Raw genomic sequence first — 25,852 nt, forward strand, 5'->3', positions numbered from 1 at the left:
CTTTAATGTTGTATTCCTTTTCATGCTTTTTATTCCTTTATATACATTTTAATCCCTTTATATACATTTTATATTGTGGAATGTCCACCAAAAAAAGTTACATAGTTCCTTTTATCACTTACATACTGTATGTTATAGCAGTGTAGGTGCAATAGGCTTATCAAATCAGTCTCATCAAACCAGTCTCATAAATTCATTAAACATTAATTCAAGCATCTAATAGTTTACAGCTAAACTTAAAATGAATCAAATCAGTCTCATGTAAAAAGGGATCAGTCTCATAAAGTCATTAATCATTAATTCAAGTATCTAATAGTTTATAGCTAAACTATTAAAATCAATGGAATAACTTGGTGGTGATGTTGCTATAGTTTAATGAGTATTGTAGCTCTAATGTAATACATTTACTCTTGATCTATAACATTCATACAACCAAATGGGTGAAGGCAATGAGAATACTTTCCTTGGCAGAGGTTGGCACTTCAGTGAATATTGTAACAATAAACAGGACACAGTTTATTCCAAAGATACCATTTATTGAAATAGCTGACAGGAATTAGCGAACTAATACTGGTCAGATATGGCAACAATAGCAGCCAAGGAATAATTCAATATAAATAGTGATACAATATATACAAATAAGAATCAGTAGTGTGTATGATAATTAAGGCACAAATGGTGATCAGAAGTAATAAGCTATAGCCATTGTTACAGTGTAGGGGCGAGTGGATGTTAAAATGTGATAGGGAAACTACGTGTGTGTGTGTGTGTGTGTGTGTGTGTGTGTGTGTGTGTGTGTGTGTGAGAGAGAGAGGGAGAGAGAGAGAGAACAATGTTTAAGAGGGCACTGGTAAACAGATCCAAATCATGAGACAAAAGGCAGTATAAAAAAAACAGGCAAAGGTCAGGCAAGGCACAAACAGAATATCAGAAGCAATTATTATTAGTAGTAGAAGCAGTAGTAGTAGGTTACATTTATACAGCACCTTTCTCATACCCAAGGTCACTTTACTATTATAAGGGGGGGAGTCCACCAAAAAAAAGGGCAAGATATCATTCCAATGCAGTCCACAGTACAAATAAAATCAAAAAACAGAATCAGCAGAGCGATAACAAAAGGCTGGGTAAAGTCAAATGCAAGGAACTGTGCATATACATCGCAATAAACAGTGAGAGTTGAAGTCCTTAAATAGTGAGTTGGGGTGATTGTGAACATAATGTCAGCACAATGTTCGCAACAAGATCAGATGAGCACAAATGGTCCTTCCATTCAAATATTGGGCATAAGTGAAGACTGGATTATATAATGGCAGAATGGTATGTCAAATGTGTTACAAAGAACTGCAGAGCATACCCTATGCAAAGCCAGCCTTTTGATTCAGACCACCAGATCGTAGTTTTGGATGCCCACTTCCTGAGAAAGAAAATGGTCAGAAAAATCTTTTACAAAAAGTGGGTCTCCAGTGCAGTACATCCAGATCTTCATCACCTAAGAGATGATGCTTCCATTCAAGATGCATAAAGTGCTGATCTTGATTATCTGCTAGCAACTGAGTTATCAGCATAAATGGTTAAAGAAATTGAAGAGTTAGTCACAAATGCCATACAATAGGCTTCTACAGAGACAATTGCTAAGCAAATTAAGGATGAAATCGGAAAACCATGGATAAGTAATGATTATCAAGCACTCTTAGTGCAATACCATGATGAAAAAGACCCAGTAAAAAAAGAAGACAGCCTATGAGGTCAGGAAACTTTGCACAAAATTAAAAAAAGAACCACCTATTTTGAATCTAAGGCAAATGAGCTGAATCTCATGCATGAACAATGCAATACCAAAGAGGAGTTCAGATTGATGAAGAAACACACGTCACTGTCACGTGTGACTAGGCCACTGATTCAGCCAAGGAAACTGGAAGAACATTTCTCAAAACACTTTTCTGGACGTCCCTATGATCCACAGCCTGAACTAGAGACCCTAAGAATTATCCACATCTGCTACCACCAGATGACCTACCTACTATTGAAATATCTACACCCAGTCATGGGGAAGTTGAAATGAGCATGAGGAGGCTATAAAATTGCAGATGTCAGGGCACCAATAAAGTATATTCAAAACAAATGAAATACTCAAGATCAGAAGTCTTGATAAAGTATATCATACTATCTGTAGGTATGATATGGTCCTGCCTGGAAGTCCCCACCAAGTAATCAAGAAAAAGAACAGCTTTATTTATCACACGTACATTTAAGCACAGTGAAATTCCTCTCTGCATTTAACCCATCTGAAGCAGTGAACACACATGTGCACACATGTGAACAATGAGCACACACACATACCCAGAGCAGTGGGCAGCTATGCTGTAGCACCCAGGGAGCAGTTGGGCATTAGATGCCTTGCTCAAGGGCACTTCAGCCCAAGGTCACCCCAGGTTAACCTAACTGCATGTCTTTGAACTGTGGGGGAAACCAGAGCGCCCAGAGGAAATCCACACAGACACAGGAGAACATGCAAACTCCACACAGAAAGGTCCCTGCTTCTGCTGGGCTCGAACCCAGAATAGTGCTGCCAAAAGGATGAGGTCCCACTGAGATTTGAACTCGGATCACTGGATTCAAAGTCCAGAGTCCTAAACATTACATTAACAGCATATATAACCTGTTTGCATAAGAGAGAGTTGAAATCACTAGCTGAAAATTATAGAGGCTTAAATAGAAGTGTGACAATTTCTAAAGTGTTAATAATAATAATAATAATAATAATAATAATAATAATGGCATCCGTCTGTCTCGGGAGACAATGGACTTTTGCGCCTTGGGTCAGTCAGTGGTAGAGGCGCAGCGCCTGCTGTGGCTGAACAGTCCAATTCTGGAGTGGCAGGTCTTGCTGCAGTTGCTGCATGTAAAGGCCTCAGAGGGCAGTGAGTCCACTCTTTGTTTCTTCTGTTGTCGTCTCTGGGTCCACTGCTCCTCTCTCCTGTGTTCGCTCTGTTGGATGCCGAGCTTGACTCTCATCCTCCAGCCATTGCAGTCAGCTTCCAGCTTCTCCCAGCTTGATGGGTTGATGTTGCAGGCTTTCATGTCCTGCTTGCAGACGTCTTTATAGTGCAGAGTTGGCCTGCCCATGGGTCTCGTACTGCTGGCCAGCTCACCGTACAACAGGTCCTTGGGGATGCGGCCATCTTCCATATGGCTCACATGGCCCAGCCAGCACAGGCGGCACTGGGAGAGCAAAGCAAACATGCTTGGTATGTTTGCCTGCTGCAGGACAGCTGTGTTGGAGATGTGGTCCTGCCAGGTGATGCCCAGGAGTCTTCTAAGGCAGCGGAGATGGAAGATGTTGAGCCGTCTTTCCTGGCAGGCGTAGATTGTCCAGGACTTGCTGCTGTAGAGCAACATGCTGAGCATGCAGACCTGGGATACCTTCGTCTTGGTGTTGGTGGTCAGCTTGGTGTTCTCCCACATTCTCTTGGACAAGTGGACCATTGCTGTGGCTGCCTTGCCAATGCACTTGTTGAGCTCTGAATTGAGGGAGAGGTTGATGGAGATGGTGGAGCCCAAGTAAGTGAATTCTTTGACCACCTCCAGTGTGTAGTCACTTCGGCAGATGTTCAAGGCATTGCTGACGTCTTGGCCCATGATGTTGGCCTTTTTCAGACTGATGGTCAGACTGAAGGCATTGTAGGCAGCTGCAAAGCAGTTGATGAGTCTCTGGAGGGCTGTGTCAGTCTGTGCAGTCAGAGCAGCAGCAGCAGCAAACAACATCTCCCTGATCAGGGCTTGGCATGTCTTGGTCTTTGCACGTAGTCAGGCCAGGTTGTACATGCTGCCATCGCTCCTTGTGTGGATGAAGATGCCGTCCTCAGATACAGCAAAGGGGTGGGACAGAAGCAGGGAGAAGAAGATGCCAAAGAGGGTGGGTGCTAGGACACAGCCATGTTTGACTCCACTGCTGATTGGGAAGGGGTCAGATGTGGACCCGTTGAAGAGGACTGTGTCTGTCATGTCTTCATGGAAGGATGTAATTATCCAGAGGATCTTGGGTGGGCACTCAATCTTTTGGAGAAGAGCAAACAGTCCTTTCCTGCTGACCAGGTCAAATGCCTTCGTCAGGTCTATGAAGGCAATGTAGAGGGGCTGTTGCTGCTCTCTGCACTTCTCCTGCAGCTGACGCAATGAGAAGATCATGTTGACAGTAGATCTCCCAGCCCAGAATCCGCACTGAGCTTCAGGGTAGACTCTGTCAGCGAGGGTCTGAAGTCTGTTGAGCACCACCTGGGTGAAGGCTTTCACAAAATTGCTGAGGAGAGAGATGCCTCTGTAGATGTTGCAGTCGCTGCAGTCTCCTTTATTCTTATACAGGGTGATGATGTTTGTGTCCCACATCTCCTGAGGTACTGATCTCTCCTCCCAGCACTGGCAGAGAAGTTGATCCACGTGTTGAAGCATGGCAGTCTGCTTGCCAGCCTTGATGACTTCAGGTGGGATGCCATCTTTTCTTGGAGCTTTGCCACAGGTGAGTCGATGGCCTTGATGACTTCAGCTTTGGTAGGAGGGGTGACAAGTTCCACCAGCACAGGAAGGTCCTCGATGCTGTCCAAGGCAGCCATGGTGACAACGTTTTCCCTGGCATAGAGTTCCTGGTAGTGCTCTGCCCATCTTTCCATCTGCTTGCTGTGGTCTGTGATGATGTCTCCTGTGGAAGATTTCAGTGGCCCAATCTTGGAAATGGCAGGCCCAAACGCCTTCTTCATGCCATTGTACAGGCCTTATATATTGCTGACATCAGCAGAGAGTTGAATGCTCTGACACAGGTTCAGACAGTACTCGTTGGCGCAGTGTTGAGCAATCTGCTGGGCATCACTTCTGGCTCTATGGCGGGCAGCTAGGGTCTTTTCCAATGGGTCCCTCTTATGAGGGATGAGAACTGTTCTTTTGGCCTTAATCGCAGGTTCAAGTTGGGTCAAGCTGGCTTCAAACCAGTCAGGGTTCTTCTCTTCTTTCTTGCCAAAAGTGTCCATTGCTGAGGTGTAGATGGCTTTGTGAATATGTTCCCATCCCTTTTCAGCATTTTCTGTAGGGCAGTCCTGGAGAGCCTGGCTGACTGAGTTGGCAAAGCAGCCAAGCAGGTCAGGGTCAAAGGTTCTGGTGGTGTTGATGCGTGGGTGGCCGTTCTGGTTGGAGCGATGGATCCTCTTGGGCTGGATATGCACTATACTCATGACCAAGGAGTGGTCAGTATCACAGTCTGTACTGTGATAGCTGTGGGTGACAAGCACGTTGTTCAACGCAGGCCATCTGTTGATGGCAAGGTCCAGCTGGTGCCAGTGCCTAGATCTGGGGTGATGCCAGGAGACTCTGTGTTGGCGCTTGGTGATGAAGAATGTGTTGGTGATGCAGAGATTGTGGTAGGAGCAATGTTCCAGAAGTCTTTGCCCATTCTCGTTCAGTTTGCCAACACCTGAGGGCCCGAAGCAGATCGGCCAGGATTCATGGTCAGTTCCTACTCTTGCATTGAATCACCCAGGAGGAACAGTCAAGTCAAGTCAAGTCAAGCTTATTTGTATAGCGCTTTTAACAATAAACATTGTCGCAAAGCAGCTTTACAGAATTTGAACGACTTAAAACATGAGCTAATTTTATCCCTAATCTATCCCCAATGAGCAAGCCTGTGGCAACGGTGGCAAGGAAAAACTCCCTCACACGACATAAGGAAGAAACCTCGAGAGGAACCAGACTCAAAAGGGAACCCATCCTCATTTGGGCAACAACAGACAGCATGACTATAATATTAACAGTTTTAACATGAAGTCAGTTTCGTTGATGTTATAAGCTCTTCATTGATGGAAGCTTGAGTGTAAAACTGTTCATGACAACTGCAGTCCTAAAGTTAGCAAGTCAACTGTAGTCCTCAGCCATAAAAGCATTACTGTAAGAGTCCAGAGTGTCCTCCAGGTGTGACTTTCAACTGTCCTCATGGGGCCGTCCTCCACAGGAGCGATGCAATGAGACTCCAACCAGACACAGGGCACCAGGATGGATTAGGCAGGTCTGAGGAGCAGAAGAGGTCAGCATCTCGATTCCAGGACCAACATGTACAACCCCGATTCCAAAAACGTTGGGACAGAGTACAAATTGTAAATAAAAACGGAATGCAATTATCTGGAAGTTTCAAATTTCCATATTTTATTCAGAATAGAACATAGATGACGTATCAAATGTTTAAACTGAGAAAATGTATCATTTAAAGAGAAAAATTAGGTGATTTTAAATTTCATGACAACAACACATCTCAAAAATGTTGGGACAAGGCCATGTTTACCACTGTGAGACATTCCCTTTTCTCTTTACAACAGTCTGTAAACATCTGGGGACTGAGGAGACAAGTTGCTCAAGTTTAGGGATAGGAATTGTGATATTTTGGTATTGTACCAAGGGATGAAAACATTAATAAATCAAGGAGACCGATTTCGCATGACCAATATGTTTACTTGGGTCTTCAACACATTACATATTGTGTAGTTCTGTTGTACTTGACTTAGGTCCAAACTAACAAGGATGCCACCAACAGGTAAGGAGGTAAACTACAACTACAATACATCACATCTCTCTCCTTAAGATAGATATTCCCTTAACAGTTCTATCCTGTAACTTCTGTTAATTAATGACTTGTCTTTGCAAACCAAAACATATTATTTCTTGTACTAAATAAAACTCTCTTACTTCACTGTTTAACCTTACAACTAAATGTTCCTTGGCAGTATTACTTTTTTCTATTACTTAAAATTCACAACTTAAACAATGCCTTACAGAAACAGAAAATTGCAAAAACTTTTTTTTTCTTCAATACTCAAGTTCTTGGAGAGTAACGTGATGGTGGTTTGATCACTCTGCCCACTCGTGACCTCTTGACCACGTCTTCATTCACGGTAGGTGTTGCAGATGTTTTCACAGGTGACGATGCAGGTGTCTGGAATGATGCGTCACTTTCTGCAGGTTGTCTTTCTCCTGGATCATAGTCTTCCAGATGTGGAGGACTCTGTGTTGTGAAAGTCTTTTCTCTGGTTTTCAGCAGGTGTCGCCTGTTTCTTCTGTAGGTGTTTCCATCAGGTGTTTTGATGACGAAGGATCTTGGCGTATCATGACTTTTCAACACAGTTGCCGGTTGCCAGTTGTCTTTCACTCTTACTCTGATCTTTTCTCCTTCCTCAAGAGCTGGTAGATGTCTTGCTCCACAATCAAAGTAATGTTTCTGTTTCAGCTGTCTGTCTTTGATGTCCTTGTGTGCGTTCTTGTGTATCTGCGGTTTCAGGAGCTGTGTTGATGTAGACAGTTTTGTTTTCAGTCTACGTCCCATTAATAACTGAGCAGGAGACAGCTTAACGCCATCTAGTGGTGCATTTCTGTACTCCATCAAAGCAATGTATGGGTCGTTCTGGCACTCAGCAGCTTTCTTTATCAGATTCTTGACTGTCTGAATTGCTCTTTCACTTTGTCCATTAGACTGTGGAAATCCTGGGCTGGAAGTGGTGTGTACGAATTCCCAGTTCTGTGCGAATGTTCTGAATTCTGCACTTGAGAATTGTGGACCATTGTCTGACACAACTTCATCCAGAATTCCATGTCTTGCGAAGATGGATTTGAGAGCTGTCACTACATGTGCACTTGTTGTCTGTGTGAGCTTGGCGATCTCTGGAAACTTGGAAAAGTAGTCCACACACATCAGATAATCACCTTGATTGTAGTGAAAGAGATCAACGCCAACTTTCGCCCATGCTCTGGCTGGTATTTCATGGCTGATGAGTGGTTCTTTGGTGTTATTGCATTTGAACATATTGCAGACTGAAGACTGCATAACAACATCCTCAATCTCTTTTGCCATTCCTGGCCAGTACATAACATCTCTGGCTCTTTCTTTGCATTTCACGATGCCTAGGTGAGACTCGTGAACTCTCTCCAGCATGTCTGACCTCAAGATGTGCAGTACAACAACTCATGAGCTTTTGAAGAGTAGGCCATCAGAGCATGTGAGCTCTTCTTTGAAAGTCCAATACTTCCTGACCTCTGGTGGAACGTGTCTGATTTCTGCAGGCCATCCGGTCTGAACGCAGTTCATCACCAGTTGCATCTCTTCAACCGCTGCTGTTGATGTCCTGAAAGCATTCAACTTCTCGGTTGAGATTGGCAGGTAAGATGACAAGACATGAACTTGCAATTCATCTTCCAGGAGTGGTTCAGTGTGCTCTTTGAGATAGGCACGGCTCAGTCTCATCTCATCTCATTATCTCTAGCCGCTTTATCCTTCTACAGGGTCGCAGGCAAGCTGGAGCCTATCCCAGCTGACTACGGGCGAAAGGCGGGGTACACCCTGGACAAGTCGCCAGGTCATCACAGGGCTGACACATAGACACAGACAACCATTCACACTCACATTCACACCTACGGTCAATTTAGAGTCACCAGTTAACCTAACCTGCATGTCTTTGGACTGTGGGGGAAACCGGAGCACCCGGAGGAAACCCACGCGGACACGGGGAGAACATGCAAACTCCACACAGAAAGGCCCTCGCCGGACCCGGGGTTCGAACCCAGGACCTTCGTGCTGTGAGGCGACAGCGCTAACCACTACACCACCGTGCCGCCCGGCACGGCTCAGTGTGTCTGCTATATACAACTCTTTGCCAGGTTTATATTTCACTTGTAGATCATAGGGTTGCAGTCTCATGAGCATTCATTGTAGTCGAGGAGGAGCTTTCTGTAGTGACTTTTTGAACACTGTCTCTAGGGGCTTATGGTCAGATTCAACATGCACAGATTTCCCATAGATGTACTGGTTTAATTTCTCACAGCCAAAGACAATAGCTAAAAGCTCTTTCTCAATCTGAGCATATCTTTTCTGACACTCAGTGAGAGACCTCGATCCAAATGCTACAGGCTGTCCTTCTTGTAGTATCACTGCTCCTAATCCTTCAGTACTCACATCTACTGACAGCGTAATGTCTTTGCTGACATCAAAGTATCTCAACACTGGGGTGTTACTCACCAGTGACTTGAGCTTTCTGAAGCTCTCTTGCTGCTCAAAGTCCCAATGCCATGCTATGTCACTTTCTTACAGTTTTTTCACAGGTGCACTCACCTCTGCCAAATTCAGTATGAATTTTGCCAGATATTGCAGCATTCCCAGGAACCTCATCAGAGCTGCTTTATCTTCTGGTTCCGGCATGTCCTGTATCGCTCTGACCTTTTCTGGGTCGGGTTTCAATCTGTCTGCTGACAAGACATGTCCAACATAGCTGACTTCAGTTGAAGTGAGAGTTGAGGATGTCATGAACAATATAAGCAGGTTGACTGTCAAGGGTGAGGAGTGCAGAAGGTGAAGTGGAGGAAACACTGGTGGCTAAGAGACCAGGGACGGCAGGTTTCAGGCATGATACCTGGAAGGTGAAAATTTTTAAGCTCCTGGGAACTGCCATTTCACAAGACTTGAAATGGGAATCAAACATCAACTCCATTCTCGTCTCGTCTCGTCTCGTCTTCATCCGCTTATCCAGGGCCGGGTCGAGGAGGAAGTAGTCTGAGCATGGAAGCCCAAACTTCCCTCTCCCCAGACACCTCGGCCAGCTCCTCGGGAAGAACACTGAGGCGTTCCCAGGCCAGCCAAGAGACATAGTCCCTCCAGCGTGTCCTGGGTCTTCCCTGGGGCCTCCTCCCGGGGGGACATGCCTGGAACACCTCCCCAGGGTGGCGTCCAGGAGGCATCTGAAAAAGATGCCCAAGCCACCTCAGCTGATTCCTCTCGATGTGGAGGAGCAGCGGCTATACTCCAAGCTCCTCCCGAGTGACTGTGCTTCTTACCCTATCTCTAAGGGAGTGCCCAGCCACCCTGCGACGGAAGCTCATTTTGGCCGCGTGTATCCGCGATCTTGTTCTTTTGGTCATTACCCAAAGCTCATGACCATAGGTGAGAGTCTGAATGTAGATCGACTGGTAAATCGAGAGCTTTGCCTTTTGGCTCAGCTCCTTCTTCACCACGACAGACTGGTAAAGTGACCGCATCACTTTGAAGGCTGCATTGATCCACCTGTCGATCTCACGCTCCATCCTTCCCTTACTTGTGAACAAGATCCTGAGATACTTAAACTCCTCCACTTGAGGCAGGACTTCTCCACCAACCTGGAGAGGGCAAGCTACCCTTTTCCGGTCGAGAACCATGGCCTCGGACTTGGAGGTGCTGATTCTCATCCCAGCCTCTTCACACTCGACTGCAAACCACCCCAGTGCATGCTGAACGTCCTGGTTTGAAGAAGCCAACAGGACAACATCATCCGCAAAAAGCAGAGATGAAATCCAGTGGTTCCCAAACAGGATTCCCTCCGGCCCCTGGCTGCGCCTAGAAATTCTGTCCATAAAAATTATGAACAGAACTGGTGACAAAGGGCAGCCCTGCCAGAGTCCAACATGCACTGGGAACAGGTCTGACTTACTGCCGGCAATGCGAACCAGACTCCTGCTCTGTTCATACAGGGACTGGACAGCCCTTAGCAAAGAGCCCCGAACCTCATACTCCTGAAGCACCCCCCCACAGAATACCATGAGGGACACGGTCGAATGCCTTCTCCAGATCCACAAAACACATGTGGACTGGTTGGGCAAACTCCCATGAACCCTCAGGCACCCTATGAAGGGTATAGAGCTGGTCCAGTGTTCCACGACCAGGACAAAAACCATATTGTTCCTCCCGGATCTAAGGTTTGACTATTGGCTGAATTCTCCTCTCCAGTATCCTGGAGTAAACCTTCCCGGAGAGGCTGAGAAGTGTGATTCCCCTATAATTGGAGCGCACTCTCGGTCCCCTTTTTTAAAAAGAGGGACCACCACCCCGGTCTGCCACTCCATGGGCACTATCCCCAACTGCCACGTGATGATGCAGAGGCATGTCAGCCAAGACAGCCCCACAACATCCAGAGACTTGAGATACTCAGGGTGGATCTCATCCACCCCCGGTGCCTTGCCACCGAGGAGCTTGCAAACCACCTCAGTGACTTCAGCTTGTGTAATGGATGAGTCCACCTCTGAGTCATCAGCCTCCACTACCTCAATGGAAGACGTGATGGTGGGATTGAGGAGATCCTTGAAGTATTCTGTCCACCGCCCGACAATATCCCCAGTTGAGGTCAACAGCTCCCCACGCGCACTGTAAACAGTGTTGGCAGAGTACTGCTTCCCCCTCCTGAGGTGCCAGATGGTTTGCCAGAATTTCTTCGAGGCCGACTGATAGTCCTCCTCCATGGCCTCACCGAACTCCTCCTAATTCCGAGTTTTCGCCTCCACAACTGCCCGAGCTGCGGCACGCCTGGCCTGCCGATACCTGTCAGCTGCCTCAGGAGTCCCAGAGGCCAACATGGCCCAATAGGACTCCTCCTTTAGCTTGACAGCATCCCTTACTTCCGGCGTCCACCACCGGGTTCGGGGATTACCACCACGACAGGTACCGGAGACCTTGTGGCCACAGCTCCGAACAGCTGCATCAACAATGGAGGCAGAGAACACGGTCCACTCAGACTCAATGTCCCCTGCCTCCCTCGGAAGCTGAGAGAAGCTCTCCCGGAGGTGGGAGTTAAAGACCTCCCCGACAGAGTGCTCGGCCAGACATTCCCAGCAGACCCTCACCATACGTTTGGGCCTGCCAGGTCTGTCCGGCTTCCTCCTCCGCCAGCGGATCCAACTCACCACCAGGTGGTGATCAATTGACAGCTCAGCCCCTCTCTTCACCCGAGTGTCCAAGACATAGGGCCGGAGATCAGATGAAACAACAAAGTCGATCATCGACCTCCAATCTAAGGTGTCCTGGTGTCACGTGCAATTATGGACACCCCTATGCTCGAACATGGTGTTTGTTTTGGACAAACCGTGACTAGCACAGAAGTTCAATAACAAAGCACCATTCAGGTTCAGATCAGGGAGGCCGTTCCTCCCAATCACGCCCCTCCAGGTGTCACTGTCGTCGCCCACATGAGCATTGAAGTCCCTCAGTAGAACAGTAGAGTCCCCGGTCTAGAGATGAAAGTGGAGCAAAGAAAAAAACCTTGAACTTTTGAAAGTCAAACTAAGATTGGGGGGGCAACTTCCCCCGAAAATGTTTTAATAACATAACACACAAAACCCTGCATTCTAGTGCATTTTAGTACTTATTTTCACTAAAACAAGTTATAACTTTTAAGCCTTTTTATATCATGTACATTAATGATTAACATGTCAAAAATATCAAATTTAATTCCCCTAGTTAATGAGTACTTTTCAGGAGTGCATTTAGAAAACATGGTGATTTTCCTGGCTACACAGTTAATTACTTTGAAAAAAATCATACAGTTGAAGGTAAACTCAGCAAAATCCCAAAAACAGTACTGTTAAAAAGTAAAGGCCTGTTAGAGTTTCTAAAGCTTTCAGGTTTCAATGTTGGGGACATTGAGCCTCGTTTATCAGTCTTTTAGTAGAGTTGTGCATTTCCTTAAGCTAAAGTGAACTAAAAATTTTCCAATTCATATTTATGCGAGTTGAAGCCAATTGTTTACATTAGTTCATATTGTCTGTAAATTTAAACACACCATTGAATACCAAATTGCTCATGTAAATCAGGGGCTTAGCTAGGATTTTTCAAGGGGGGGGTCACACACTGACTGGCAGCCTGAGTACATTATGTAACAAAAAATAATTACCATTGCTAGTTTTAGGTAGCTTAGAAACCGGCTCTTCCATTATTGCTGTTTCTTCCACGTTTTCTTGATGTTGTGTTCTAGAAATGGCACTAAAACTTAGCTTCAAAACCACAAAATCTGGGCTGCCAACTCTCACGCAATGAGCGTGAGACACACGCATTTGACTGTCTTCACACGCTTACACGCCATACCTCCGATTTCTCACGCTAGAAAAAAATCTAGATTATCTATCTGATCTCGGCTACCCATTGCGTCGCGCCAACCACTTGCGATTGATTAATTATGCCTTACGCACGGCTAAACAGGCAGAGAGGTGTTCCATCTGTACACACTCCCCTATGGTAGGTGGTGCACCTAATGATGCTGCACTCGCCGGAAGTTGGATAATTGCCTACCGTCAATTTAGAGGAAGAGGAGGGAGAAGAAGGTATCCGAGTTGAAGACGGGTGTCTCAGACAGGTTTGTACATATGTATGCCGATGTGTGGCGTTACTGGCATAATTATGAACTTATATAAAGTTTCTTAATTGGTGTTGTGAGAATATTTAATGCCATATCGAGAGCTGTGTACTAGGCATGCTAAATCATTATAGGCCTACTGCCGTGCCAAAGCCTCTATCTTCCCCAACAAGCAGCACAGGAGAGCACCTCCTTAGCACACGTTTATTAAGCGCATTTTTAGTTTGTTTACTGTATGTTATCATACTTTATGACTTTATTTGAAGCCATACTGGAAATGTTGTAAAACAGGGCTTTTCAAAGTGTGGGGCGCGCCTCCCCTAGGGGGCGCCAGAGTTCTTCAGGGGGGGCGCAACGTGAGGAAAAATAAACCAGAATAAGTTACTATTGCGGACATTTAGCAAACTTCAGCTAGCCTTTGCCAGAGACAAAATGGATCAATTTTTAGTACCTAAAGCTACCTAAAGCTGAGTGAGGAGACAGAGTCTGGGCCAAGCAAAAAAAGAAGAAAGTATGACCACGATTATTTAAAGTTTGGATTTTCATGGACTGGATCTGATGATGCTCCACTGCCACAGTGTGTTGTCTGCCAAGAGGTGCGAGCTAACAATGCTATGAGATGTTTAAAATGTGTAAAACAAGAAGCTTTTTTTTTTAAAGCACAGATGTTTAAAATGTGTAAAAGAAAAAGATGTTTTTAAAAAGCACAGATGTTTAAAATGTGTAAAAAAAGAGGTTTTAAAAAGCACAGATGTTTAAAATGTGTAAAAAAGAGGTTTTAAAAAAGCACAGATGTTTAAAATGTGTAAAAAAGAGGTTTTAAAAAGCACAGATGTTTAAAATGTGTAAAAGAAAAAGATGTTTTTAAAAAGCACAGATGTTTAAAATGTGTAAAAAAAAGAGGTTTTAAAAAGCACAGATGTTTAAAATGTGTAAAAAAGATGTTTTAAAAAGCACAGATGTTTAAAATGTGTAAAAGAAAAAGATGTTTTTAAAAAGCACAGATGTTTAAAATGTGTAAAAAAGAGGTTTTAAAAAGCACAGATGTTTAAAATGTGTAAAAAAGATGTTTTAAAAAGCACAGATGTTTAAAATGTGTAAAAAAGATGTTTTAAAAAGCACAGATGTTTAAAATGTGTAAAAAAGATGTTTTAAAAAGCACAGAGGTTTAAAATGTGTAAAAAAGAGGTTTTAAAAAGCACAGATGTTTAAAATGTGTAAAAAAGAGGTTTTAAAAAGCATAGAGGTTTAAAATGTTTTAAAAAAAGAGGTTTTAAAAAAGCACAGATGTTTAAAATGTGTAAAAAATGTCAGGGACCAAACAGGAGAGGAGATCAAATGCATTCAAACCACAGTTTATTAATAATAGGGGAAAGGGGAATAGGAAAAACATGTGTGGATGAAGTCCAGTGGCAGGAGAACTGAGAGGCAGGGATGGCTGGTGGTGACATCTGAGGTCTCCCATCCAAGTACTGACCAGGCCCGACCCTGCTTAGCTTCAAAGATGAGACAGGACCAGGCGTAGTCAGAGAGGTGGGGCTGTAGGGCTGAGCGAGCTGGAGATCAGGTGAAGGTACAGGAGGGGCAGGCAAGAGGCAGAGTCGACAGAACAGAAGGCAGATCAGGTTACCGGGGCTGGAGAGCAGACAGAGTCAGACAGAACAGGAAATCTTCACGAGTCAGAGTAATAGGAACACAGAGCAGGTTATCAGGCTGAGAGTTGCAGACGATCTGACACAGGGGCTAGGGAGAACTGCAGCTTAAATACACACAGGGGGAGAGCAGGTGATCGGCAACAGCCAATGACAGTCACTGAAAGATAATAAGAGGAAGTGAGTGCGGGTGTGGCCGGTAATGCTGAGTGGAGATGTTACCTGAAGAGAGAAGCCCACAGGTAGGACCATGACAGAACCCCCCCCTTAAGGGAAGGCTCCAGAAGTCCCTAGCCACAGATCACCAAAGACGGGTGGGAAGAGGGGGAATACCGGTGGAGGGTTAGAACTCCTCAGACCGGTCAGTGTCCATAGCCTCCGCACCCTCTTCACCATCAGAAGAATCGTCATCCAAGGACCCCCGCCCAGGATTCGGTTCGGTGTCAGGCTCAGGCGCTGGAGCAGGGTCTGGAAGTGGATCCGCACGGTGAGAACCCCTACATCGGCCCCGTCGGATGGAGGGCTGGTCGGGGTGTAGCCGATGGAAGTCGGCGATGAGGGTTGGATCCAGAATCCTTCCAGCGGGAACCCACATCCTCTCCTCAGGGCCATAGCCCTCCCAATCCACCGGGTATTGGAGGCCCCTCCCTCTGCGTCATGACTTCAGCAGTCGCCGGACGGAGTAGACCGGGCCACCGTCGATGAGACGAGGAGGAGGAGCAGCTGGGACCAGCGGGATCTCATGCACTGGCTTGATCTTAGAGACGTGGAAGGTGGGGTGCACTCTCATGGACTTGGGCAGTCGAAGCCGGACAGCAGACTGGCTGATTATCCTCTGGATAGGGAATGATCTGACGAACCGAGGTGCTAGCTTACGAGACTCCACCTGGAGGGGCAGGTCCTTGGCAGATAGCCACACCTTCTGGCCCACCCAGTAGGTGGGCGCAGGTGTCCTCCGCTGGTTGGCGCCAGTAGAGTAGCTGATGACTGACCTGAGGAGTGCAGCGCGGGCTTGAGACCAGGTGTGGCAGCATCGGCATGCATAGGTGAGGGCAGCCGGGCAGGTGACCTCTCCCTCCTGGCTGGGGAATAGGGGTGATTGGTAGCCATACACGCACTGGAATGGGGACAGCCTGGTGGCTGAGCTGGTGAGGGAGTTGTGGGAGTATTCCACCCACAGCAGGTGCTCGCACCAGGCCCTAGGGTTGCGTGACGCCATGCACCGAAGTGCCTTCTCCAACTCCTGGTTCGTCCGTTCTGACTGGCCATTGGACTGGGGTCAGAATCCGGAGGTGAGGCTGGCGGTGGCCCCGAGTAGGTGACAGAACTCCTTCCAAAAAGAAGAGGCAAATTGCGGCCCCCGGTCCGAAATGATGTCCTTTGGCAGCCCATGGATGCGAAAGACATGTTGCAAGACGATCTGGGCAGTCTCCTTGGCTGATGGTAGTTTAGGGAGGGGAACAAAGTGAGCCATTTTGTTAAAGCGGTCCATGATGGTGAGTATGACCGTCATCCCGTTAGAAGGGGGATGACCCGTAACAAAATCCAGGGAGATGTGGGACCAGGGTCGCATTGGCACGGGCAGAGGCTGGAGCAAACCGGCAGGAGGCTGGCTGGAGGACTTATTTTGGTTACAGGTAGGGCAGGCTTGGATGAAGTCTTGCACATCCCTGCCCATAGTAGGCCACCAGAACCGTTGGGTGAGCAGGTGGTAGGTGCGAGTGGAACCAGGGTGGCAGGCTAGACGGGAGTCATGTCCCCATTGTATAACCTGGGATCGCAGGTCTGCAGGAATGAAGAGGCGACTTGCGGGGCATGCACTGGGGCTGGGTTGGTCACGGAGGGCTTCCCGCACTCGTTCTTCGATGTCCCAGGTCAGCGCAGCAACAATACAGGGGTCAGGCAGGATGGGAGCCAGGTCCTTGGAGGGGGCATCACCCTTCTGGAACTGGCAGGAGAGTGCGTCAGGCTTGGTGTTGCGAGATCCAGGCCAGTACGAAAGGGTGAAATTGAATCGAGTGAAAAAGAGAGCCCAGCGGGCCTGTCTGGGGTTGAGTCGTTTGGCGGTGCGGATGTATTCAAGATTCTTATGGTCTGTCCAGACCAGGAATGGGACTACGCATCCCTCCAGCCAGTGGCGCCATTCCTCCAGGGCGAGCTTGACCACCAGCAGTTCCCGATTGCCTACGTCGTAATTGCGTTCGGCCGGCAACAGCCAGCAGGAGAAGAACGCACAAGGGTGGAGCTTGTTGTCATCCACAGACCTCTGAGAGCACTGCCCCGACTCCCACATCCGAGGCGTCCACCTCAACGATGAATTGCCGCTCCTCATCAGGCAACAGGAGGATGGGAGCAGTGGTGAACCGAGCCTTGAGGGTGGCAAAGGCTTCATTGGTGGCCAAAGTCCAGGTGAAGGACTGTTTGGTGCTGGTCAAGGCGGTGAGAGGTGACGCAATGGTGCTGTAATTACGAATGAATTTCCTGTAGAAATTTGTGAAGCCCAGGAACTGCTGAGGCTGCTTCCTGCTCTCTGGTACTGGCCGTGAAGTAACTGCAGAGACTTTGGCAGGGTCCATCTGGATGCTCCCTTCTGCCACGATGTACCCCAGGAACCCCACAGACTTGGCGTGAAACTCACACTTCTCTGCCTTGACAAAGAGGGAGTTTTCCAGGAGACGATGGAGCACTCACTGGACATGCTGGGTTTGTTCGGACAGGGTTTTAGAAAAGATCAGGATGTCGTCGAGGTAAACGAACATGAACTTGTTCAACATATCTCGCAGGACATCATTCACCAGAGCCTGGAATACCGCTGGCGCATTGGTAAGGCCAAACGGCATCACCCGGTATTCGTAGTGACCGGTGGGGGTGTTGAACACGGTCTTCCACTCGTCTCCCTCCCTTATCTGAACCAGGTGGTAGGCATTCTGGAGATCGAGTTTGGTGAAGACCGTGGCTCCCTGGAGCAGCTCGAAGGCGGAGGTAAGCAGTGGGAGAGGGTATCGGTTCTTGACGGTGATGTCTTTGAGACCCCTGTAATCGATGCAGGGGCGCAGGGATCCATCCTTCTTTTCCACGAAGATGAACCCAGTGCCGGTGGGAGAAGAGGATGGACAGATAAGGCCGGCAGCCAGAGAGTCACTGATGTAGGTCTCCATAGCCTTCCTTTCCGGGGCGGACAGAGAGTAGAGATGACCCTTGGGTGGTGCAGTGCCTGGGAGGAGATCAATTGCGCAATCGTAGGGCCGGTGAGGAGGCAAGGAAGTGGCCTTGGTTTTACTGAATACCTCCCGAAGGCTGTGATAACACGCTGGGACATTAGTGAGGTCAGGGGCAGAGCTGGCAGATGGAGTATGGGTGTTTAGGATGGCGGCTCGTAAGCAGGTCTGATGGCAGTCCTTGCCCCATTCTCTTATCTCTCCAGTGGCCCAGTCGAGGTGAGGACTGTGCTGGCGGAGCCATGGATAGCCCAGGATGAGAGGTTGGCCGGGGGAACGGAGCAGGTGAAATTGGATGGTTTCATGGTGGTTGCCTGACAGAGTTATCGGAACAGGGGCAGTGAGGCGGGTGACGGTGCCAAGGAGATGGCCATCCAGCGCCCTGGCTGGAACTGGAGAGGATAGGTGGTGGCTTCGCATGCCCAACTGGCGTGCAAGCTCAGTGTCCATGATGTTAGCCTCAGCGCCAGAGTCAACCAGGGCGGCCAGGGTGTGGGTGGAATCCGACAGACGAAGGTAAACTTGGAGCATAGGTTTCTGGCTGGTGGAGGATTGGAGGATCATTGAACCCAACCGGGCCCCTCCTATGTCCGGTAAGCTCTGGCTTCTCAGTGCGGTGATGACTGGCTGAGTCTGGCGGGCCCTCTCTCGTCGACGGGTCTGGACCCGGTGGTCAATGCGGACGGCCAGGGCGATGGCCTCGTCGAGTGTCGACGGTTGCTCGTACGAGACCAATTCGTCCTTCATGTAGTCGGCCAGGCTGTGCAGAAAGGCGTCCACCAGCGCCTGCATGTTCCACTTGCTGCGCCGGGCCAAGGTCCGGAAATCGATCGAGTAGTCAGCCACTGTACGTCCGCCTTGGCGAATACTTATCAGCCTCCGGATGCCTCTACTGATGACGAGCCCAGGTCGAAGACCTTAATCATCTCCACAACAAACAGGGAGAAAGAGGCACATGCCGGTGTCCGGCGTTCATACTTAGCAGTCCCCCACAGGCGGGCGCGGCCAGTCAGATGAGTGATGACAAAGGCCACCTTCGCTGCCTCCGACGCGAAGGTTCTGGGCTGTAGGTCGAAGATCAACCGGCAGCTGGTCAGGAAAGCACGGACTTGGGAGGGGTCACTGTCAAAGCGCTCCGGACTGCCGACCTTGGGTTCCGGGGCATCGAGTGCAGCAGGAGCACCTCCCGGAGGCCCAGGGGGTGCTAGGGCAGTGAGCAGCTGGAGTGCTTGGTCCAGTTGTTGTTGCTGGAGCTGATGGCCATGCTGGATCAGGGTTGTAACATTGGCAGACATCCCCTTCGGTGTGCTGCAGCCGGTCAAGGGCAGAGGGTTTGGGTGCTGACTCCATGCTGGTCAGATCGTTCTGTCAGGGACCAAACCCAACCCTGCTTAGCTTCAAAAATGAGACAGTACCAGGCGTAGTCAGAGAGGTGGGGCTGTAGGGCTGAGCAAGCTGGAGATCAGGCTAAGGTACAGGAGGGGCAGAGTCGACAGAACAGAAGGCAGACCAGGTTACCGGGGCTGGAGAGCAGACAGAGTCAGACAGAACAGGAAATCTTCAGGAGTCAGAGTAGTAGGAACACAGAGCAGGTTATCAGGCTGAGAGTTGCAGACGAACTGACACAGGGGCAAGGGAGAACTGCAGCTTAAATACACACAGGGGGAGAGCAGGTGATCGGCAACAGCCAATGACAGTCACTGAAAGATAATAAGAGGAAGTGAGTGCGGGTGTGGCCGGTAATGCTGAGTGGAGATGTTACCTGAAGAGAGAAGCCCACAGGTAGGACCATGACAAAAAAAGAGGTTTTAAAAAGCACAGATGTTTAAAATGTATAAAAAACATGTTTTAAAAAGCACAGATGTTTAAAATGTGTAAAAAAGATGTTTTAAAAAAGGACAGATGTTTAAAAATGTGTAAAAAAAAAGATGTTTTAAAAAAGCCCATATGTTTAAAATGTGTCAAAGAAAAAAATAAAAATGTGTGCAACAACCATTTTTTTTTTAAATACGAATGGAACATTAAGTATAGCAACAACAAAAATTGTAAGGGGGGGTGCGCTGTTGTTTATTTGCTCTCTGAGGGGGGGCTGACTCTCCCACACTTTGAAAACCCCTGTTGTAAAATAAAGCAAGTAAGAGATAATATTACAAATGCAAGAAGAGCCATTAGCCACCATACCTATTGTTTATTTACAGGGTATTTATTTTTAATTATTTATGATGTATGTAATTGCTCAGTTAAAGTAAATAAAGCATGGTCACCTGTAATATCAAAGAACTTGAACTTGTTGTGAATAATTAAAAAAAAGAGAGAACAATATACTGAGGAAACAGGGTTTCAATGAGGGCAAGACAGGTAGAGAATATTTGTCAGATAACAGGCCCTGATGAATGCTCTATTAATAATAAGAAACATAGATAAGAAATAAATTAATAAGAAATATATTAATATAGCTTATTTAAGTAGGACCAGAATTTTTAAGCCCAACTTTGTATGCACATTCCCACCTATGGCCAAGGTTCAGCCTTTTTGTGTTTCAATACTGTTCAAACTTAATCATTTTAATGTTTCTTGTAGCACATGCACATTTTGCTTACTGTTTAAGCATTTTATTTGTTCTTTTGCTGTTGATATTTTTCCCCATGCCAATCTTCTGCTGAACCCAGTGGTGGGGAAAGCCCTTAAATGCATAATGAATAGTCAGTGAGAGACAATCTTATTTTTGCAACAGTTATTAAAAACTTAACATTTAGTTTCAATTCAGAAGGTGTTTAGGCTTAGCTGATGTAATATTTTCAAACATGAACTTGCCTTTAAATCTGAAACACAGGTCTATAGGGCCACAGGAACATTGGCAGTCATCTGTAGTTTTCTAGTGTGGGGGCTTTTAAGCCAAAACTTGGTGCTTTTGTTGGCCACAAGCTGAAGGCCTGGCAAGTCAGGGTGTGTAAGAATGTAGGTATGGCACAGCAGGCCTCGTCTCGTCTCGTCTCGTCTTCTTCCGCTTATCCAGGACCGGGTCGCGGAGGCAGCAGTCTAAGCATGGAAGCCCAAACTTCCCTTTCCCCAGACACCTCGGCCAGCTCCTCGGGAAGAAAACCGAGGCGTTCCCAGGCCAGCTGAGAGACATAGTCCCTCCAGCGTGTCCTGGGTCTTCCCCGGGGCCTCCTCCCGGGGGCACATGCCTGGAACACCTCCCCAGGGAGGCGTCCAGGAGGCATCCGAAAAAGATGCCCGAGCCACCTCAGCTGGTTCCTCTCGATGTGGAGGAGCAGCGGCTCTACTCCGAGCTCCTCCCGAGTGACTGTGCTTCTCACCCTATCTCTAAGGGAGCGCCCAGCCACCCTGCGAAGGAAACTCATTTCAGCCGCTTGTATCCGCGATCTTGTTCTTTCTGTCATTACCCAAAGCTCATGACCATAGGTGAGAGTCGGAACGTAGATCGACCGGTAAATTGAGAGCTTCGCCTTTTGGCTCAGCTCCTTCTTCACCACAACGGACCGGTAAAGCGACCGCATCACTGCGGAGGCTGCACCGATCCGCCTGTCGATCTCACGCTCCATCCTTCCCTCACTCGTGAACAAGATCCCGAGATACTTAAACTCCTCCACTTGAGGCAGGACTTCTCCACCAACCTGGAGAGGGCAAGCCACCCTTTTCCGGTCGAGAACCATGGCCTCGGACTTGGAGGTGCTGATTCTCATCCCAGCCGCTTCACACTCGACTGCAAACCGCCCCAGTGCATGCTGAAGGTCCTGGTTTGAAGAAGCCAACAGGACAACATCATCCGCAAAAAGCAGAGATGAAATCCTGTGGTTCCCAAACAGGATTCCTTCCGGCCCCTGGCTGCGCCTAGAAATTCTGTCCATAAAAATTATGAACAGAACCGGTGACAAAGGGCAGCCCTGCCGGAGTCCAACATGCACTGGGAACAGGTCTAACTTACTGCCGGCAATGCGAACCAGACTCCTGCTCTGTTCGTACAGGGACCGGACAGCCCTTAGCAAAGAGCCCCGAACCCCATACTCCCGAAGCACCCCCCACAGAATACCACGGGGGACATGGTCGAATGCCTTCTCCAGATCCACAAAGCACATGTGGACTGGTTGGGCAAACTCCCATGAACCCTCGAGCACCCTATGAAGGGTATAGAGCTGGTCCAGTGTTCCGCGACCAGGACGAAAACCGCATTGTTCCTCCTGGATCCGAGGTTCGACTATTGGTCGAATTCTCCTCTCCAGTACCCTGGAGTAAACTTTCCCTGGGAGGCTGAGAAGTGTGATTCCCCTATAATTGGAGCACACTCTCCGGTCCCCTTTCTTAAAAAGAGGGACCACCACCCCAGTCTGCCACTCCAGAGGCACTGTTCCCGACCGCCATGCGATGTTGCAGAGGCGTGTCAACCAAGACAGCCCCACAACATCCAGAGACTTGAGATACTCAGGGCGGATCTCATCCACCCCCGGTGCCTTGCCACCGAGGAGCTTGCAAACCACCTCAGTGACTTCGGCTTGGGTAATGGACGAGTCCACCTCTGAGTCATCAGCCTCAGTCTCCTCAGTGGAAGACATGACGGTGGGATTGAGGAGATCCTCAAAGTATTCCTTCCACCGCCCGACAATGTCCCCAGTCAAGGTCAACAGCTCCCCACCCGCACTGTAAACAGTGTTGGCAGAGTACTGCTTCCCCCTCCTGAGGCGCCGGACGGTTTGCCAGAATTTCTTCGAGGCCGACCGATAGTCCTTCTCCATGGCCTCCCCGAACTCCTCCCAGTTCCGAGTTTTTGCCTCCGCAACTGCCCGAGCTGCAGCACGCCTGGCCTGCCGATACCCGTCGGCTGCCTCAGGAGTCCCGGAGGTCAACATGGCCTGATAGGACTCCTTCTTCAGCTTGACGGCATCCCTTACTTCCGGTGTCCACCACCGGGTTCGGGGATTGCCGCCACGACAGGCACCGGAGACCTTGCGGCCACAGCTCCGAACAGCTGCGTCCACAATGGAGGTAGAGAACATGGTCCACTCAGACTCAATGTCCCCCGCCTCCCTCGGAAGCTGGGAAAAGCTCTCCCGGAGGTGGGAGTTAAAGACCTCCCCAACAGAGTGCTCGGCCAGACGTTCCCAGCAGACCCTCACCATACGTTTGGGCCTGCCAGGTCTGTCCAGCTTCCTCCTCCGCCAGCGGATCCAACTCACCACCAGGTGGTGATCAGTTGACAACTCAGCCCCTCTCTTCACCCGAGTGTCCAAGACATAGGGTCGGAGATCAGATGACACGACTACAAAGTCGATCATCGACCTCCGACCTAAGGTGTCCTGGTGCCACGTGCACTTATGGACACCCCTATGCTCGAACATGGTGTTCGTTATGGACAAACTGTGACTAGCACAGAAGTCCAATAACAAAACACCACTCGGGTTCAGATCGGGGAGGCCGTTCCTCCCAACCCCGCCCCTCCAGGTGTCACTGTCATCGCCCACGTGAGCATTGAAGTCCCCCAGTAGCACAATGGAGTCCCCAGTCAGAGCACCCCTCAGTACCTCTCCCAGGGACTCCAAGAAGGCCGGATACTCTATACTGCTATTTGGCCCGTAGGCACAAACAACAGCAAGAGCCCTCTCCCCAATCCGAAGGCGCAGAGAGGCGACCCTCTCGTTCACTGGGGTAAACTCCAACACATGGCGGCTCAGCTGGGGAGCTATAAGGAAGCCCACACCAGCCCGCCGCCGCTCACCATGGGCGACTCCAGAGAAGTGGAAAGTCCAGCCCCTCTCGAGGAGCTGGGTTCCAGAGCCCAAGCTGTGCGTGGAGGTGAGCCCGACTATCTCTAGCCGGTACCTCTCAACCTCCCGCACAAGCTCAGGCTCCTTCCCCCCCAGCGAAGTGACATTCCATGTCCCAACAGCCAGCCGCTGTGTCCGGGGATCAGGTCGTCGAGGCCCCTGCCTTCGACTGCCACCCAATCCACACTGCACCAAACCCCTACTGCTACCTCTGTGGGTGGTGAACAGCACAGCAGGCCACTCCAAAAATCCACCAGAATGCAGGAACATCTACTAAATCCAAAATCTCAACCCTCCCCCCATTGTCCATCTCCAGCTGGACGACCCACAAACAAAACACCAGAATGCAGGGGGACAAATGAATATCAAACTGAATACAAAATTCCCACTTATTGCGTGGTGTGCGGAAAAATTTTGCCGTCGACCCCCCCCCCCCAAAAAAAAAAAATCTCACTCCAAGGAATTTTGAAAAGTTGGCAGCCCTGACAAAATGCAACTTTGATGGAAAAACAATATATAATAAAATTGCTTACCTCTCTTCACGTCGAAAGAAGGAGGAATGTTTTGCTTGTTTTGACATGGCGAATTATTAACACGAGGAAATACTTGTAATTTGCGACTAAAAAGACTGCAGCTTCACTGGCAGCTTGAACATGCTTTCTAGTGCGATTGTGTTGTGCTTGTGCAGAACGGTGTCAGTCCTGCGCGCCTTAGCACGTGCACCTGTAGGCGCGCCTTGGGCGCACGTGCCTAACGAGCTCCAGCACACGTGCCGTTAACAAAGAACACCTGTCTTTAATCAATGAACTATGTTTGGGCTATTTAAGGACCGCGCCCATGCAAGGACAATGCAAAGTATTACGCTGCATCTAGGAACGTGAAAAATCCAAAAAATAAATTTCTCCATTCGGAAAACCAGAGATTTTCAAGAGTTTTGTCAAATATCCAGATTTCCAGGTAAATCCGGAAGACTTTCATCCCTGCCAGTCTGAGCACCTCTCAGTACCTCTCCCAGGGACTCCAAGAAGGCCGGACACTCTATACTGCTATTCGGCTCATAGGCACAAACAACAGCAAGAGCCCTCTCCCCGACCCGAAGGCACAGAGAGGCAACCCTCTCGTTCACTGGGGTAAACTCCAACACATTGTGGCTGAGCTGGGGAGCTATAAGCAAGCCCACACCAGCCAGCCGCCGCTCACAGTGGGCGACTCCAGAGAAGTGGAGAGTCCAGCCCCTCTCGAGGAGCTGGGTTCTGGAGCCCAAGCTGTGCGTGGAGGTGAGCCCGACTATCTCTAGCCAGTACCTCTCAACCTCCCGCACAAGCTCAGGCTCATTGCCCCCCAGCGAAGTGATATTCCATGTCCCAACAGCTATCCGCTGTGTTTGGGGATCAGGTCGTCGAGGCCCCTGCCTTCGACTGTCGGCCAATCCACACTGCACTGGCCCCCTATGGCTCCCTTTGTGGGTGGTGAACCCACAGGAGGTTGGGCCCACGTCACCGCTTCAGGTTAAACCCGGCTGGGCCCCATGGGCAAAGGCCCAGCCACCAGGTGCTCACATACGAGCCCCAACCCCGGGCTTGGCTCCAGGGTGGGGCCCCAGCTGTGCCATACTGGGCGACATCACGGTCCCTGTTTTTTTTATTTCCATAAGGGGTTTGGTGAACTTCCCTTAGTCTGGCCTGTCACCTAGGACCTGTCTGCCTTGGGAACCCCTAACAGGGGCGTAATGCCCCCGACAACATAGCTCCTAGGATCATTCAAGCACACAAACCCCTCCACCACAATAAGGTGCCAGTTCTTGGAGGAGAAAAAAATTCTAAAAAAAAAACCAGCACAGGATGTATTATTTGTGGTAACTCAAAGTATAGTCTACCACAGGAGCTGCTAACAGTTCTACACCACAGTCACTGAATCGGTCCTGTGCACATCCATCACATTCTGGTTCGGAGCAGTTACAAAACAGGAGTGGAACAGACTGCAGGACATAACCTTTTCCAACTCCTCCCCTCCAGCAGGTGCCA

General features: G+C 48.7%; 1 protein-coding gene across 1 annotated transcript in view; it reads left to right on the top strand.

Moving 5' to 3' along the window:
- Window positions 1–25,852, top strand: part of LOC132879777 (desmoglein-2-like protein) — a 135,854-nt gene that overhangs the window by 59,335 nt on the left and 50,667 nt on the right. The gene's annotated exons all lie outside the window — the stretch shown is intronic.

The sequence above is a fragment of the Neoarius graeffei genome, chromosome 1, assembly GCF_027579695.1.
Source record: "Neoarius graeffei isolate fNeoGra1 chromosome 1, fNeoGra1.pri, whole genome shotgun sequence".
Taxonomy (NCBI): Eukaryota; Metazoa; Chordata; class Actinopteri; order Siluriformes; family Ariidae; genus Neoarius; species Neoarius graeffei.